The sequence below is a fragment of the Balaenoptera borealis genome (assembly GCF_965194805.1).
Source record: "Balaenoptera borealis genome assembly, chromosome: 19".
Lineage (NCBI taxonomy): Eukaryota > Metazoa > Chordata > Mammalia > Artiodactyla > Balaenopteridae > Balaenoptera > Balaenoptera borealis.
Window position 1 is genome coordinate 17184164 of NC_138878.1, and position 12486 is coordinate 17196649.

Sequence of the window (12486 nt, forward strand, 5' to 3'; positions counted from 1 at the left end):
CGTCGCCGCTCCCGCCAGCACTTCCCGGGCAGAGCACCCGAGCACGGGCGCACGTGGGGCCGGGGCGGAGAGAGGCGAGCGCCGAGAGTGGCGAGCCGGAGAAGGGGCGTGGTGAGCGGGGATGGATTGGGGGGTAGGGGAGTTCGAGTGGCGGCCTGCTCTAGGTCGGCGACCGCCGATTCCCATGTGCTGAGGCCGGTGGGGGCTACTCCGGAGATCCCCGGAGAGGGAAGGGGCGATGGAGCCCTCGTGCACGCCTTGGACGCACTCTTAGCCCGGCCCCACCAAACGTGCCCGCTCTGCGGGCAGGTTCCTCACCTTGAAGGGAGCCGAGTAAGGGGCGACCGCAATGAGAAGCCCAGGCACCACAAGTAAGAGTAGCCCCTGCTCACCGCAACTAGAGAAAGCCCACACACAGCAACAAAGACCCAACACAGCCCCCCCCAACCCCCTGCCAAAAAAAGAAGGCAGTAGGGAGGCCAGTGTGACCCGAGTGGAGTAGACAAAGGGCAGAGTGGTGGCAAGTGATTAAAGGAGTGAAGTGAGGATTAAAGTAGATAATGAATGTTAAGCTTTTTGAACCTAGTAGTTGCTCAAAAAATTAAAGCTTTTTTTTTTTTCTTTAAGAAACTACATTTGGGGCTTCCCTGGTGGCGCAGTGGATAAGAATTGCCTGCCAATGCAGGGGACACAAGTTCCATCCCTGGTCCGGGAAGATCCCACATGCTCGGAGCAACTAAGCCCATGCGCCATAGCTACTGAGCCTGCGCTCTAGAGCCCGTGAGCCACAACTACTGAAGCCCGTGCACCTAGAGCCCATGCTCCGCAACAAGAGAAGGCACCGCAATAAGGAGCCCACGCACCGCAATGAAGAGTAGCCCCCGCTCGCTGCAAATAGAGAAAGCCCTCAGGCAGCAACAAAGACCCAACACAGCCAATAAATAAATAAATAAATAAACATTTTTAAAAACCTACATTTTGTTTTTTAAAAATTTGTGAAATAATGTCAGGTGTACACACAAAAAGGGAAAACAACATAATGAACATCCGTTTAACCATGACCTACTCTAATAAATAAAACTCATCAGCTATGGTTGAAGCTTCCTATGCACCTGACCCTATCCCCACCCTCTGCCCCAAACATCACTCACTGAATATAGAGCTGATCATTCCTGTACACAGCTTTATATATTTACTCCATATGCATGTATCCATAAACAATCTCTAGTACTGTTTTTCAGGTTTTAAATATATATATGTATATATACACATATATATGCATGTATATATACACATATATATGCATATATCTGGTAAAGGATTAATATCCAGTATAGAGAACTCCTAAAACTCAGTAACAAAACAACAAACAACCTGATTCAAAAATGGGCAAAAGATTTGAATAGACATTTTCCCAAAGAAGTCATATGAACGGCCAATAAGCACATGAAAAGATACTCAACATTACTAATCAATAGGGAAATGTAAACCAAAACTACAAGATACAACCTCACAGCCATTAGGATGGCTACTATCCAAAAGCCAGAAAACAGGGACTTCCCTGGTGGTGCAGTGGTTAAGAATTCGCCTGCCAATGCAGGGGACACAGGTTCGATCCCTGGTTGGGAAAATCCCACAAGCCGCAGAGCAACTAAGCCCGTGCGCCACAACTACCGAGCCTGAGCTCTAGAGCCGGCGCGCCTAGAGCCTGTGCTCTGCAACGAGAAGCCACCGCAACGAGAAGCCTGCGCACCGCAACGAGAAGCCCGCGCACCGCAACAGAGCATCCAAGAACCAATGCACCCAAAAAAACATTAAATAAATTTATTTAAAAAAAAACAAAAGAAAACCAGAAAACAACAAGTGTTGACAAGGATGTGGAGAAACTGGAACCCTTGTGCACTGCTGGTAGGAATGTAAAATGGTTCAGTTGCTGTAGAAAGCAGTATGGAAGTTCCTCAAAAAATTAAAAATAGAATTACCATATGAGCCAGCAATTCTATATCCAAAAGAATTAAAAGCAGGGTCTTGAAGAGACATTTGTACACCCATGTTCATAGTAGCATTATTCACAATAGCTAAAACTTGGGAGCAACCCAAGTGTCTGACTGATGAATAGATTACCGAAAAGTGGTGTATATTGGGTTGGCCAAAAAGTTCCTTTGGGTTTTTCTGTATGGTGTTACAGAAAAACCCGAAAGAAACTTTTTGACCAACCCAATACACTCCACGGAATATTATTTGGCCTTAAAAAGGAAGGAAGGGGCTTCCCTGGTGGTGCAGTGGTTGAGAATCTGCCTGCCAATGCAGGGGACACGGGTTCGAGCCCTGGTCTGGGAAGATCCCACATGCCGCGGAGCAACTGGGCCCGTGAGCCACAACTGCTGAGCCTGCGCGTCTGGAGCTTGTGCTCCGCAACAAGAGAGGCCGCGATAGTGAGAGGCCCGCGCACCGCGATGAAGAGTGGCCCCCACTTGCCGCAACTAGAGAAAGCCCTCGCACAGAAACGAAGACCCAACACAGCCATAAATTTAAAAATCAATTAATTAATTAATTTAAAAAAAAAAAAGACAGGGTAAATGCTTAAACCTTTCCCTTTAAAAAAAAAAAAGGAAGGAAATTCTGTAATATGCTATAACATGGATAAAACTTGAAGACATTATGCTAAGTGAAATAAGCAACTCACAAAAAGAAAAATACTGTATGATTCCACTTATATGAGGGATTTAGAGTAGTCAACATCATAAAGACAGAAAGTATAATGGTGGTATAATTGACAAGGGCTGGAGAGAGGGGGAAATGGGGAATTAATGTTTAAAGAGTATTGTTTATGACAGGAAACTGTCACATGTAGCCCAGTGATCAAACTTAGTGTCACTAATATAGTCCAGGCCTTCGTGATGGGCCTCCTGATATGATGTAATGGGAAAAAGATAACATGGCCTATGCAGTATTTACACAAAAGTGACTTTCTTGTATCTAATCACAAAGAATAGCCGACAGATTCAGATTGTAGAATCTTCTACAAGACAACTTCCCTGGACTCTTCAAAAAATGTCATGAAAGAAAAAATGAGGTGACCATTGATCAGGTCCAGGATCACAAACAAAACAAATTTACAGCTATACAGGACAAAACTGGAATAATTGGGGAAATTTAAATATGGAACTGTATATCATTTAATTGTATTTAGTTATATCCATGCCGAGCGTCTTAGGTGTGATAATGGTATTGTGGCTGCGTGTGAGAATGTCCTTGATTTTAGGAGATGCAGGGTGAAGTATTTTAGGTGTAAAGTGTCAGGATATCTGCAGGTAGGTCTAAAACGGTTCAGCCAAAACAAAATAAAATAATATGTGTGTGTAAATAACCTGGCAAATTGGATTGACAGTGAATCCAGATGAAAGATATATGAATGTTTGTTGATTGTACAGTTTTGAAAACGTTTCTGTTGGTTTGAAATTTTTTTAAAGAAAAAGTTGTGGGGAAAAAACCCATTTTGCCCACGGAGGTACTGAGCCCCTCCTGCATTATTTATGACAGAGTTGCCTGGGATTTGCAGGTCTCACCACAGCCGACGCTCACGCTGATCGGCCCTATTGCCAGGTGTTCCAGATCTCTTCCCCTCAGGTGCATCCCTTGTGGATGGAGTATATCGTTACTTAGATGCTGCGAAAATTCCAGCATCCTTTAAAGGCGGGAAGGGAAAGAAGAAAGAGGAGAGGAAGCAGGCAACAGGATCACCTGGTGCAAGTTGTGTGGCCTCCCGGGCACCCCTTGCGGTGTGGCACCGCCCCCTCGTGGCCACCGGCATGCACGCGTTGTCCGGGCCGGGAGACGGGCAGGACCCTGCAGCACTCGCTCCCACCAGGACGCGCTCGGGGAGAGTTCCCCGCAAAGGCAGCACCCCCACAATCCCAGCTTGTTCACCTTGGGACCAAACATTTTAAAGAACACCAACTACGAGCGGGCATGGAGCAAAGTCCTTTACAGACATTAACTCAATCCTAGCATAAGTCCCAACAGGTGGGACAATGGTAGCCCCATTTAAAAGAAGTTTGCGCCAGGTCACTCAGAGAGCAAGAAGTATTGACCGTTTTTAGCCGTATAAAAGATATTTCTGTCTCCATTCCTGAAAGATTTTGCTATATACAGACTTCTAGGTTGACAGATATTTTAAGCACAATGAAGATTCCATTCCCCATTCCTATGGCTTCCACAGATTCTATTGGGAAGTTAGATGTTACTTCTTGAAGTTAATTGATCTTTTTCTCTAATTGCTTTTAAGATTTTATTTACCTTTTATATTCTATTGTTTCACCATGATGTATCTGTTGTGGACTTATTTTTATTTATGAAACTCCTCGAGTTTCATTGGGCTTCTTGAATCTGTAGCTTGGTATGTCTTTCATATAGCTTGTTCTGTATTTTCCTTCTGGGAATCTGATTAAATTTATGTTGGGCTTTCTACCCAATGGCTTAAGCTGTTTTACTTTGTTTTCTGTACTTTCCATCTCATTGTCTCTGTGCAATAGTAGTTTCTGGACAATTTCTTCTCACCGATATTCCAGTTCATTCTCTCTTCTTTTATGTTTAATTTGCTGTCACACAGCTGTTGTTGTTTTTAATTAGCTTTTTTTAAAAAAACATTCTATTTGGTTATTTTTTTCTAAACTGCTAGGTCAATTTTTAAAGCTTGTTTTTGTAGATATTTTCAATCTTGTCTTTTATCTCTTTAAAAATACTAAGAATTGCTATTTTATACTTTCTCTGATAATTCCAATATCTGAAGTGTTTGTGTCTGTGTTTGTTGTCTATTAATTCTGCATGTTCTTTCACGATTTCTTATGTCCTTGTGTATCTGGTTATCTTTGAGAATGTGCTGGAAGTTACTAAAAAAGAAGTGTGTGTGTGAATACTTTGATGTCTAAGATGATAATACCTTTCTCTAAGGATCATTTTCATTTGCTTTTGTCAGACACCCGGGCACACCACTAGGTCAATGTTATAGAGTTTGAAGGCTGAGGATCTCTACACCTCCAAGACAACCTGAATTTGGGAGACATGTCTATGCCAGGGCTTATCTCCAGTTTAACATTTTCTTGAGGGGGTCTTCATTTGGGGTCCCAGTTCAAATGTGGGGTGATTATTCAGACTCCCAGCTTTCAACACTTTTACATTTGTACCCCTTATACTGCAAGTCCACCAACTTTACTGCTGGCTTTCCCAGGTGTCTCTTTCTACCAGCAAATGCCTTCAGGCAAAAGCAGCTTTGAGTCTTGGGATTATGACTTAGTCTCTTGCTTCTCCTAGAGTCTGATCCCTAATTCTTCACTTTCCTGTTAGCTCTTTGCAATGCTTTTCTTTTTTCAACGTTTCATCCAGCTTAAGTTATTTTCCATGGAAGAGTTGGTCCTAATTACCTAGACTACCATTACCATGGGTGTAACCCTTCACTCAAGGCTTCATTATTCTCCCTCCAGCCTAGCTGCACAGGACGCTTCCTGTCCCGGGGAAGAGAGCAGACGGGAGAAGAGAGGAAGAGGAGATGGTGTTTTTGGTTTTATGACCGTGTTTCGGGGGAGTAGAAACTTACAGCCCCTCAGGAAAAGCCACACTTTTTTTCAGAGAGGGGAGCTATTGTTACCTTAAGTTTCTCCACTTACCTAGACTACCTCATATGATTCAACGTCTCCCCAAATTGTCCAGCAGATCACGTGATAGGAGATAGCCGTTTCCGGCCACTAGGCAGAGCCGGGGTGGGGGAGAGAGCGCAAGGTCCCGGCCTTGCGTGTTCTAGCCATGGGGCGTGGGTGGTTGGTGGCGGCCACGAGAGGAGCGTAGCCTGGCCCCGGGAGCAGGGCGCAGGGCAAATACCTGGCGCGCGCTCAAGCTCTTGCCTTCTCTGCACTTTCTCAAGAGGGAGCGAACACCAAGCGGGACGCATTCGCCTCTGCGCAGATCTAAAATGACCATGCCACGCGCCAGGGCCACGTTCCTCTCCCACGAGCGCCCCGGTCGGTGGCGGAATACGTCAAACCAGGAGCCGAGGCGCACCACCGCCAAGGCTTTCGGGAAATGTAGTCTCTAGCCGCGCAGCGCCTGGAGACCTGGGAGGCTGCTCCCTTTGCAAGCGGGTGGCCCGCACTAGGTGGACTATACTCCCTACCCAGCGCTCCTACAGTGTTGGGGGACTTAAGTGGGCTTCCTTTTTTTTTTTTTTTGGCCCAGAGGCATGCGGGATCTTAGTTCTCCCACCAGGGATGGAACCTCTGTCCCCTGCAGTGGAAGCGTGGAGTCTTAACCACTGGACCCACAGGGAAGTCCAAGTGGGCTTCCTTTGACACCTCTTTAAAAGGCACACCCAGATCTTCCTATTAAGTCTAAATTTGGTGGTATAAACCTAATCTGTCTGGTGTCACCATTTTAAACGGCTTTCTCGCCCTCGCCAGGCTATCAAATCCCCCTTAGGAGCTCATAACCTGAGAAAAAGCAATTTTGTGCTTACTTACAGTTATTAAAACTTAGTCTAGACCAGTTCAAAACTCCAAATTCATACCTGATTCTTAGATGCCCGCATGCCCAGCCCGCACGGGTCGGGGAGGGCTAAGAAGGAAGGTGCCGGTCCACTGTGTTAGTCCTGTTGGGCCCAGGGCCGATGGCCTGCCCCAACAGGTGGCCTCCTCACAGGGAGATGCGCACCGGTCTGTGGGCTGCGTGCAGCTTCACCCCAGCCCACTATATTCATTCAGAGAGGGGTAGCCTAGTTCTGTCCTCACCTCCAACCCCTCTCCAGGTGGGTCACCCGCTAGTTTGGTGGGGCAGCCCCTGGGACACAGAGCCATTGCTCCTGCCCACCCTCTGACTTCTTTCCTCCGGGGAGCTCAGGCATAGGATAAACATATCTCCCAGTTTGCGAGCACAGTCCCAGCTTCCCGTCTGGTTAGCTCCCCCTTGAGAATGAGCTCAATGGTCCTGGTTTAGCTGATCAGTAATACATATGGTCACCCCACCCAGGATCCACTGAAATCCTGTCTTGTGATCTCTGACGGCAAAGAAATCGGAGAGAGTGGGCCTGTCCTTTTTTTCCAAGGCACAGCACAAAGGCGGATGCTCAGAGGCCTTCACATTCTGCTGGTGGGGTTACTCCAGCAGAACACCCCTCCACTCAGAAATCTCCAGACAGTTGCAGGCACCTGTCTGTTACATTCCTCCCCACCTCCTTACCACCGAATACACACTCTTCAGGTGCACGTGCAAGCTCTCCTAAGAACTCGGGGTAGTAGCCCTGAAGTGGGCTTGTGGTTTTACTGGAGATAAAGACAGAAAGCTCCAGTGATGTCAGATGCCCCCAATATCTCCAGTCATTCTCTTGGTGCCTGATTCCCCCAGCCCTGTGGGGAGGGCCAGGGGCCTCACCCTAACACAAGGATCCTCTCCTCTGGATCTGACCCTGTTGCGTGGTTATATGTCAGTGGGGGCCTAGGAATGAGAGGTTGTGAATCTCTCACTTCCTAGTGAATCCTGTGGGAGCATGTGCCCAGTTCTTGTGGTACCCTTTAGAATGTAGAGGAACAAGACTTTTTTCATCTTTTCAGGCTTTATCAGCAATTCTAAGCCAACAGAAAAGTCCATGCCAAAACTCTGTGACAACTCTTAACTTCTGAAAATGAGTATTAAAATTCAAGAACAATTGGTAATTGCTAGTTTCTTAATGCACATGGTAAAACAAAAACCCCATTAATTACTACAACTAATACTTATCTGGTCATAGCAGAATAAAATACCATCTTTATATCAGGTCCAAATTTCTTGGCTCCTTTATCCATTAAAATGTTTGTCAAAAAAAAAAAAGTGTTTTTCCAAAATTACAGGGCTTTCACTACAATTTGCTAGCAAAAATTGGTTCTTTCCTTCCACCAACTCCTGCCGATAATCACCTATGTTGCTTATCTACAGGAAGCCCTCTGTGCCCCTGCCCTCCCCTTCTTTTTAATTATTCCCTCAAATGGCATTTCTAGAGAGTGGGAACTACTTTGATTCTGACAGTACCGAGACTGACCCTTTCTTGGGCTTGGATCAGACTTCTCACCCTTGGGAGCATGTCATTCCTTCTCCTAAATCCTTCAGACATGCTGGATGTACAGGTCAGACAGGCTCACGGTACCGAGGGGGACCAGGGAGGTGGCTTTGTGTGAGAAGGGACCAGGTAAGAGCAGGGAGGCAGACTAACTGTAAGAGTTTAACATTCACAGAGACACATACAACAAATATTCATCAGCCTCTTTTAACAAATATTAATATTTTGACAGATTTGTTTTATTAAAAAAATTTGTCTTCTTTTATCCCTTCCCAACCCTTTCCCCTCTAGCTACTGAGGAAACCACCACTCTGAAGCTGGTATTTTAATACTTTCCTACTTTTACTTCATATGAGTTGATAACAAAAAATAGGTGATATGGATTTTTTAAAGTTTTATCACACTGTATGTAATCCCTCTGCAACTTTATTTTCAATTGTTTTCAATGTTAGCCTTGTTAGTACATGTACACTCAGTTCAACCATTCATTAAACATTTGAGTATCTCCTGTACTGGGTACAGGGCACTGAACAAGATACGTAAGTTGTTGTTCTCAATCATCAAGCTGCTCACTTGCTATTTTTATACTTTCCTGTAAATATGTTATGCTTGAATAAAATTTACACCCCCCAAAATCTCTACTCTCACAGAGCTTACCTTCTTGAGAAGGACATATAATAAACAAGTAAATGTCAGGCGGTGGTAGATATTATGGAGAAAATGAAGCTGGGAAGGGAGGTGGAGCATGCCATGCTGGGGGACTGCTTTTTTTTGGCCACACCACGCGGCTTCTGGGATCTTAGTTCCCTGACCAGGGATTGAACCCGCGTCCTTGGCAGTGAAAATCCTGAGTCCTAACCACTGAACCACCAGGGAATTCCCGGGGATTGCTATTTCAATAGGATAGTCAAAGAAGGGTTCACTGAACAAAGATCTGCAGGAGGTGAGGAACCAAACCAGGTGGTATCTAGAGGAAGAGGATTCCAGGAAGAGTCAATAGCAAATGCAAAGCCTCTGAAGTGGAAGCTTGCCGTGGGTGTTTAAGTTACTGCAGAGTTTGGTGGAGCCGGAGTACAGTGATCAAGAAAGAAGACGAGTGGTGAGTCAGATAATACAGGAGGGTGGCAGGTGGTGGCAATACTGCGTAGTGCTTTTACTTTAGTCTTTATTCATGAAGTGGAGAGTTATTTGAGGGCTTTGAGAAGATGAGTGACACAATCCTAGACTTTTACAGTGTCACTCTGGCTGCTGAACTTCGAACATAGAGAGGCACTGGTGGAAGCAGGGAAACCAACTAGGAGGCTATTTATTGCAAATATCTGGACCGTAGATGATGATGGTGACTTGGGCTAGGATGGTAGAGGCAACAAGAAATGGCCATCCACATATATCCTGCAAGTTGGCAGACAGAACTTACTGAACCTTGGACGTGGGGTGTGAAAGAAAGGAATCAAGAATGGTTCCCCAGTTTGGGGCTTGAGCAACTGGAAGGATGGGGTTGCCTTTTCCCAGATGGGAGGGCTGAGGTAGGAACATGCTCATGATGAGGGTGGGAAGGGGAAATCATGAGTTAGTTCATCTTTGGACATATTAAATTTGAGATGTCTGTTAGAAATCCAAGTGGAGGTGTCAAGTAGGCAGTTGGTTATGAGTATGGAATCTTGGGCTGGAGATAAAATTTTCAAGCAGGTATTTAAAGTCTTGCAAGTAGATGAGAGCCCCAGTGAGGGTAACTGTAGAAAAAGAAAAGAGGTCCAAAGATGGAGCCCTAGAAGAATTCCTATGTCTAGAGCAAGGGAAGATATAGAACTTGGGAGAAGTAGCTGTCAATAAAGTATAAGGAAATCTAGGTGTGATAACCTGGAAGCCAAGGGTGAGGAAGTGATCAACTGTACCAAATAATGCTGACAGGTCAAGTAAAAGGACTGAAAAAATACGACTGGATTTAGCCACATGGAGTCCATCAGTGACCTCTGACAAAAGCAGAAACAAAGACCTAATTGGAAGGGGTGCAAGAGAGACTGGAAGGAGAGGAATTGCAGACAATGAGTATTAGACACCTCTATTGAGGAATATTCCTATTAAGTAGGAAATGAAGTGGCAGGTGGAGGGGGGGGGGATGCAGTGTGTGTGTGTGTATAATATTTACATATATTTACAAATATAGATTTAAGATGAGAAAAATCACGTTATTATGCTGATAGGAAAAATTCAGTAGACAAGAAAAAAAAGATGCAGGAAAGAGGACAACTGTAGGAATGATGTTCTAGTTTATGAACAGGATCTAATACACCAGAGAGAAGCTGGTCTTAGATAAGAGAACAAAGTGTCAACCACAGTAGCAGGAAAGAAAGGAAGAGCACAGGGACAAGATGCACGTAGCTGAGTAGTTACCTTCTGACTGCTTTTATTTTTCTGTTAACTAGGAAACAAGGTCACCAGCTGAATGAGGACTGGGGCGAAGTGCTGGAGGTTGAGAAGCCAGAAGCTATAAAACAGTACCTTAGGAGACTGGGACAATGGCTGGACTAGGGAAACAAATGCCTGAGGGTAGCAGTCAGGGATTTAAAGTGGGACTCGTCACTGTGGCTCTGTTTCCTGCAGCCACATTTAGCTGCATGCGTACAGGAGCAGAATAGGAGAGTTAGAATGTTTTTTGGGGGTTTTGTTTTGTTTCCAGATGCTCTGGTTCCTTTACTGAAGTACTGTATTACATTAAGAATATGCCACGGTTTATTAACCCATTCACTTACTGTCAGACATTTGTGTTGTGTCCATATATTTACTATTTCAAACACTGCTGCAATAATCATCCTTGTACATGTCTTTGTGCTCACATGGGAGTACTTCTACTCTACCACACAGATCTAGAAGTGGAATCAATGGGTCATCAAGTATGCTTAACTTCAACTTTACTGGATATTACCAAATTACTCCCCAAATGATTATACTAATTAACCCTCTCACTAGCAATGTATAAAAGTTCTCATTTTCCCCCTACCAGACTTCTAAATTTTTTGTCAGCCTAATGGATATGAAATAGTATCTCACTGTTTTCTTTTGCAGTATTCTGATTTCAAGGTTGAGCATCTTTTCATTTTGAAAAGCCAGTCTTCTTTCTCTATCAACACATCTCCACTATACTGCTAACAAGACTATATTAAGTACCTATTGTGTGCCTGGCATTGTGATAATCAAGGGAACAAAAAAAAAGTTAGCAAAACAGATGTGGACTCTGCCTTCCTGGTACTCACAATCTACTGTGGCGTGGGGAGAAAACCAAATAATCAAAAATACAAATTGTGGTAAGGTGAAGGACATTAACAATAATCCATGAAAATTTAAAAGGAGACCAATTTAGCCAGGCAGTCATTAAAACCTTCCCTGATGTGACATTTGCATTTTTAACAGATAGGAATTAACTAGTTCAGTATTTATAAAAGCCCACTGTAGCTATAAAGAACCGAGCACCACCAGCATCAATATGCCTAATAACTGCAGAATTGTTTTATCATCCATGCTGGCACAGAGAAGTGCTAGATGCTCTGGCAGACATAATGCCTGCCCTGGGGCCCTTCCCCACACACACCCAGGCACCAGGAGTAGGAGACTGGTTTTCTCTTGCTTCCCTTTTGCAATTTTGAAGCTATTACTCCTACATTATTATAACTAGTTTATTCTTGCATGAATCTCACACCTGGTTATACTTACCTATACATGCTGACCCAGTAATCCCATTTTTGGATATTTATCTCACTCTGGATATTTTAAGAAAAAATTCTATAGAAAAAAAAAGTGGGGGTGCTTAAAAAGGTGAAAGTATTCAATGTCATTATTATAAAACCAATGCCCCAAACTATCCAAATATTATTGCAACAGTAGGGAGTTTGTTAATGGGATCATGAGACTGTGTAGCAACATGAAAAATATTTATAAGAAAGTTTTTTATTTAAGTATGAGACAAGATTTTATCCACAGTCTAGGCAAATGCAAATAACTGATATATTAAAGTATGAGGGTGTGGGTGAATCTGGGGGATTTAATTTACTGAAACAGTCAAGAAAAACATTCCAAGGCCCTTCATCATTTTGCTTCCACTTGGTCTCCCGTCTAACCTATCACCATATCCCTTCATCCATTCACCCCCAAATGACACTGTGTTACATGCACCTCTTTGAACATAACATGGCTCTGGAGACATGAAATTTAGAGGTTAAGAGCTCTGCCTTTGCAGCCAGGCAGTGCTGGGTTCCAAGTCTGAATCTGCCATGGGCAGTACTTGACCTCTCTGGGTTTTTCTCCCCATTATAAAACAAAGATATAATACATGCATTAAGTTTCTTTAATGCAAGCAACAGAAATATAACAAAGGGGGACTCATTCGACTGATAGTGGGGAGCCCACTG

The 12486-nt window shown here is 44.1% G+C and overlaps 2 long non-coding RNA genes across 2 annotated transcripts in view; both read left to right on the top strand.

Moving 5' to 3' along the window:
• LOC309617583 overlaps positions 1-12486 on the top strand; it is a 150668-nt gene that overhangs the window by 120503 nt on the left and 17679 nt on the right. The gene's annotated exons all lie outside the window — the stretch shown is intronic.
• LOC309617558 lies at positions 17-974 on the top strand. The gene is made up of 2 exons (XR_014238032.1): positions 17-111; positions 628-974. It is a non-coding gene; the product is annotated as an uncharacterized lncRNA (long non-coding RNA).